The sequence below is a fragment of the Strigops habroptila genome, chromosome W (genome assembly GCF_004027225.2).
Source record: "Strigops habroptila isolate Jane chromosome W, bStrHab1.2.pri, whole genome shotgun sequence".
Taxonomy (NCBI): domain Eukaryota; kingdom Metazoa; phylum Chordata; class Aves; order Psittaciformes; family Psittacidae; genus Strigops; species Strigops habroptila.
Window position 1 is genome coordinate 7648082 of NC_044301.2, and position 6180 is coordinate 7654261.

Here is a 6180-nt window from a genome sequence, read left to right on the forward strand (position 1 = left end):
TTTTGCTCCATGGTTTATGCTTATCCTCTTTTGTTTTCTTCTTTCTTCTTCTCTTTCAGCAATGTGGTCTGAATTAGCATGCTCATTTGTCAAAATGTTACTAGGTTTTATATTAATCAGATCGAGTTCACTTGCACACTTCAGACAGCTTTTACTTTTTAGAGATTTTGTACAGTGTTCAATGTCAAAATATAGCCTAAGCAGCAAGGAACAAAGATTAAGTCATTACACCTTCAGGGCAGGTATAATTTCCTACCTGTAGCTACTAGCCCACCATCCCTGACGAGATGCTACCAGTTTTTGTTCAGGACACTGTTTACACAATAAATACCCATTCTTACTGTCTGCTAATAGTTAGTAGAATCTGTTCTAGGCACCTCTACTCTGAGGTGCCAGAGAGACAGTGTTTGTTTATTCAGTGTGAGCAGAGCTTTCTGTAGCATGGAAACATACCTGATGGCTTAGTACTGCTGGACTTGACACATCCTGTATCCCTTTCATGGTATGTATTGGCACACAGTTTGCACAACAATATGACATTCACATGAGAGCACATGTTGGTATTTCTGTTTCCTGGTGCTTTAAACTTGATTTGACTTTTAGTGAAATTAGCTGAACATATTATTGTTCTGGTTAGCCAATACACTATCATCCTCATGTCCTTGTTAATACAATACAAAGAGTCTGGATGTATTACCCCTGTGAAAAATAGGGAGACTTTTGTAGGTGAGCCCATGTGTTCCTTTATATCCTTTCTCATTCTTCATGTGGAACAGCCTCATTGATGCATAGTTGCAAATTTTTGCTGTATTTACTGTCTATGCATGTTAAGAAGAGCTTTGCACTCATTTGGAAAATAAACTGTAATTTGCTCTTTTATGAATCCAAAAATCACTGTGCTATGAATACATACTGAGAACTTGGGGGGGGGAAAGGAAGAGTTGTTAGTAATAATGATTTTAGACGATTGTGAGGACACTCTCATACCATAAAATCATTAGGACTTTTAAAACTATGTGGGGTATTGCAGTGAATAAGTGCAATGCTTTGTGCAGAATGGGTTTAACAGAAATTTATACTTGAAAACATGCCACTGGAACTTTAAAAATATAACTATAACAGACAAATAAGGGAAATGAAGCCATAAATTAGTGTTAGTGACAATCTCTGGGACAGGTGGAACAGTTACATTCTCTAGGACCAAATAAAGCCTCTAAGGAAGTGTCTGGGCCAAATTTTAATCAAAAAGAGTAGCCATAGCAGCTACATTTTAGGTATTGGTAACAAAATGAGTCATAGGAAAAAAATAATTAAAAATTATTTAGTTGTCAATAAAACATGAGAAGCCTGGTTATCCTTACCCTCTGTTGTGCTTTTCCTGCTTGAACTGGTAATGGGATGCAAGTGAAATGGCAGTCTATAATAAGTATTCTGTATAGTATAGACTATAAATATTGGGTTTACAGTGGAATTGCTGCAGTGCTCGGAGTCCAGTTCAGAATGGTACTGTGAGCATTGCAGTGGTTTTACCCAAGTGCTTGTAGGTGAAATGGCAGAGCACCAGCTCCAAGTTACCTGCTGCACCATTCCTCAAACGTCAGCATGCTGAACGTCATGGTCTGGCTAATTTATATCAGTCTTAAGTCTTTGCAAAAGTTTCCCAGTCATAAGAATGGATGGAAGACAGCTCTAAAAAATATTAGTGTTCCCAGCCAATGGGTAATGTTGCACCAGGGAGCATTTGCAAGGCTGGCAGCGGGAACACTACAGGGTAGCATGACAGGCAAGTGGCTCTGCAGACTCTCCATCTGCGCTGCTGTTGTTTCCAGTCCTTCTCCACACAGTACAAAAGCCAGACACTGAACTCGTGTGAAGGTCTCTGTTCAGCCCTAATTAAATGTTTTGCTTTTCCATGCCTACTCAATTTTAGATATGCCTGATAGCATGCAACATCTTCACCTTATTTAATTTTTTTATTTTTTAATTTTTTTACAAAAAAACCCCACAGAATAATAGGCTGGAAGCACATTGCTGAGCAACCTCCTGTGGCTATTTTCACCTCGTGTGATAACAATATGCATACTGAACAAAGAAAATATTTGCTCTCTCCCTAGGAGATAGATTTAATGCACATTCACTGTGTTCATCCTGTAATTTAGAGGCATGTTGTGGTTTAAGCCCAGCCAGTAACTCAGGACCACACAGCTGCTCACTCACTGTCCTGGGTTCAGCTATAGCAGTCATTTTTCTCCTTCTTAGTAGCTGGTGCAGTGCTGTGTTTTTTAACTTTCAGCCTGGGAACAACGCTGATAACACTGATGTTTTTAGTTGTTGCTAAGTAATGTTTATTCCTACCAAGGACTTTCTCAGTCTCATGCTTTGCCAGGGAGGAGGGGAAGCCAGGAGGAAACAGAGACAGGACACCTGACCCAAACTAGCCAAAGGGGTATTCCATACCACAGCATGTCATGCCCAGTATATAAACCAGGGGGAGTTACCCAGAAGGCTGAGATCACTGCTCGGGTCAGGCTGGGTATCGGTCGGCGGGTGGTGAGCAATTGTATCCTCTCCCCTTGTTATTTCACTAATCATTATTATCATTGGTGGTAGCAGTAGTGGTTTTGTATTATACCTTAGTTGTGGGACTGCTCTTATCTCAACCCGTGGGAGTTACATTCTTCCGATTCTCCTCCCCATCCTTCCGGGAGCGGGGGGAGGAAGAAGGGGGGGAGTGAGCGAGCAGCTGTGTGGTTCTGAGTTACCGGCTGGGCTCAAACCACGACACTCACTCCACGCACTTTACCCACCACTTCGGGCGGAAGGGGGAGGAGAATCGAAATAATGTAAATCCCACAGGTTGAGATAAGAACAGTCCAATAACTAAAGTATAATATAAAAATACTACTAATAATGATAAGGGAAGTAACAAGGGGAGAGAATATAAAACTAAAAAGGGAAGGGAAAAAAACCCCAACAAACACAAGTGATGCACAATAAAATTGCTCACCACCCACCAATCAATATCCAGCCTGATCCAAGTAGCAGTCTGGGCCTTCCGGGTAACTCCCCCCAGTTTATATACTGGGCATGATGTGCTGTGGTATGGAATACCCCTTTGGCTAGTTTGGGTCAGGTGTCTTGTCTCTGCTTCCTCCCAGCTTCTTGTGCCCCTCCTCATCGGCAGAGTATGAGAGACTGAAAAGTCTTTGATTAGGGTAAGCATTACTTAGCAATATCTAAAGCATTGGTGTGTTATCAGCACTGTTCCCAGATTAAAGCTGAAACACAGCACTGCACCAGCTACTAGGAAGGAGAAACATAACTGTTACAGCTGAACCCAGGACAGTATCCACCCCTTATTCCATACCATTCATGTCATGCTGAGGTCCCACATTTTTCAATATACCATTGCTTTTTGACTCTTGAGATATAGAGATATATATGTACACGCACAGAGACACATATCATTCCTTAGTCCATGGACCATCCCTATAAGGTTTGCTGAGTTCGTTCAGTCCATGATACCAGGCTCCATCTCTTGTAACAGTCTTTTAGGACAGGAGAGATGGTGTGTAGTGTTGGATTGTTGCCTACTGACGAAACCGCTGAACTCATCTGTCCAATGCTGAGCTCATCTGGTTTCATGAAAGTTCATTCTTAGTTGGGGTGATGATCAGAGGGAAGTCAGGGTCAGTTGATGGTGACCTGAGGACAGTGCTGGGATACTCCCGCTGCTGCTGCTGGCTTTTCCCATGACTTTATTCTCTGCTGATGATCATGGCAGCACATATCTTCTTTTCAAAGCCCAGAGTGGTGGAGATGGGCATTTAGTTGCTATAGAAATGTTATATAGCAGTCAACAGCATATAACTGAGTTCATTGGCTGTTTTCCCCCAAAATTAAATCCCCTTGAGGTACACACCGGACTTCCCCATCTTCCTGCATTACCCACCAAGTACCCCCAGGTCCCTGAGCAAAAGCAACCCTACGAGTGGGTTTGCCTTTACCTGAAGCAGGAATAACCCAGACTGTCTTCCCCAGCAAGTTCTTTATGTGCACCACAGGAACTTTATCCCCCTGTACAGTACGTAAAAGTTCTGATTGGGATGGGCCAGCCTTCTTGGCAGATCCCCTAGTGTTGACCAACCAGGTGGCTTTTGCTAAATGTATACCCCGATGTTTGAAAGTCTCACCACCCATTGCTCTCAGTGGAGTTTTTAACAGCCCATTGTACCGTTTGATTTTCCCAAAGGCTGGTGCTTGATAGGGGACGTGACATTCCCACTCAGTACCATGCTCTTTGGCCCAAGTGTCCATAAGGTTATTCTGGAAATGAGTCCCGTTGTCTGACTCAATTCTCTCTGGGGTGCCGTGTCACCACAAGACTTGTTTCTCAAGGCCCAGGATAGTGTTCTGGGCAGTGGCGTAGGGCACAGCGTATGTTTCCAGCCATCCGGTGGTTGCTTCCACCATGGTAAGCACATGGCGCTTGCCTTGGCTGGTTGGTGGGAGTGTGATATAGTCAATCTGCCAGGCCTCCCCATATTTGTACTTCAGCCATCGTCCTCCATACCAGAGAATCTTTAACCACTTGGCTTGCTTAATTGCAGCACATTTCACGTTCCTGAATAACCTGGGCAATAGTGTCCATTGTTAAGTCCACCCCTCGATCACGAGCCCATCTATATGTTGCTGCTTTGGTAGAAGACTTGCCAGGCTGGTCAATGCAGCTTTAAACTAGATGTGTTGGGGGAGGGGGGCATAGATATGTCCCAACACTCCCAGTCAGTTGCCAGCACCTGTAATAAATGCTTGGAGCGATGCAGAAATATTTCGGCCGCTCCAGCCAATCAATCAGCTTTATTTGGAGCTTGGCTCAGATGCCTCTGTACAAACACCCGTAGTATTCAGAATAAACAAGAGGAATTAGAAATGCGTGTATGTCTACTGGGATATGATACCATTGGCATCACAGAAACATGGTGGAATGGCTCTTACGACTGAAGTGTTGGAAGAGAAGGTTATAGGCTCTTTATGAAACACAGGCCAGGCAGACGAAGAGGGGGAGTAGCCATTTATGTCAGTGATAGGCTGGAGTTTATGGAACTCTATCTGAGGATAGGTGATGAGTCAACAGAGAGCTTGTGGGTCAGGGTCAAAGGGAGAACAGCGATGGGGGACATCTCTGTGGGGATCTGTTACAGACCACCTGATCAGGAGGACTCTGTGGATGAAGCGCTCTATAGACAGATAGGAGCAGCCTCATGCTCACAGGCTCTTGTCCTCATGGGGGACTTCAACCATCCTGCTATCTGTTGGAGGGACGGTATGGCCCGGTGTCATGGTTTAAGCCCAACCGGTAACTGAGAACCACGCAGCTGCTCACTCACTCCCCCCTTTCTTCCTCCCCCTGCTCCTGGAGGGATGAGGAGGAGAATCGAAAGATTTAACTCCCACGGGTTGAGATAAGAACAGTCCAGTAACTAAGGTATAATACAAAACCACTACTGCTACCACCAATAATAATAATGATAAGGGAAAAAACAAGGGGAGAGGATACAATTGCTCACCCCCCACCAGCCGATACCCAGCCCAGCCCAAGCAGCAATCTGGGCCTTCTGGGTAACTCCCCCCAGTTTCTATACTGGGCATGATATGCTGTGGTATGGAATACCCCTTTGGCTAGTTTGGGTCAGGTGTCCTGTCTCTGCTTCCTCCTGGCTTCCCCTCCTCCCTGGCAGAGCATGAGACTGAGAAAGTCCTTGGTCGGAGTAAACATTACTCAGCAACAACTAAAAACATCGGTGTTATCAGCTTTGTTCCCAGGCTGAAAGTTAAAAACACAGCACTGCACCAGCTACTAAGAAGGAGAAAAATAACTGCTATAGCTGAACCCAGGACAGTATAAAAAAATATGGAACGCTTCACGAATTTGCGTGTCATCCTTGCGCAGGGGCCGTGCCCGCGCAGCACCGCTGGGCCTAGCGCCCGGCACGGGGCGCCCAGCCCCCACTGCCGCAGCGCTCCACGGGGCTGCTCCTCCGGCGGGCGGGCTGCGGAGAGCCCGCAACCCCATAGCAGGAGGCTGCGCCCAGCGCCGCCGCGGCCCGCGGCCCGCTGCCCACCCCCCCGGGGAGCAACCTCGGCCCAGCCGAGCGTCGTTCGCTGGCAGAGCTCCCG

General features: G+C 45.6%; 1 pseudogene; it reads right to left on the reverse strand.

The window, feature by feature from the left end:
- Positions 1-5908: 5908 nt before the first annotated feature.
- Positions 5909-5963, reverse strand: LOC115619310 (annotated as a pseudogene).
- Positions 5964-6180: the final 217 nt, after the last annotated feature.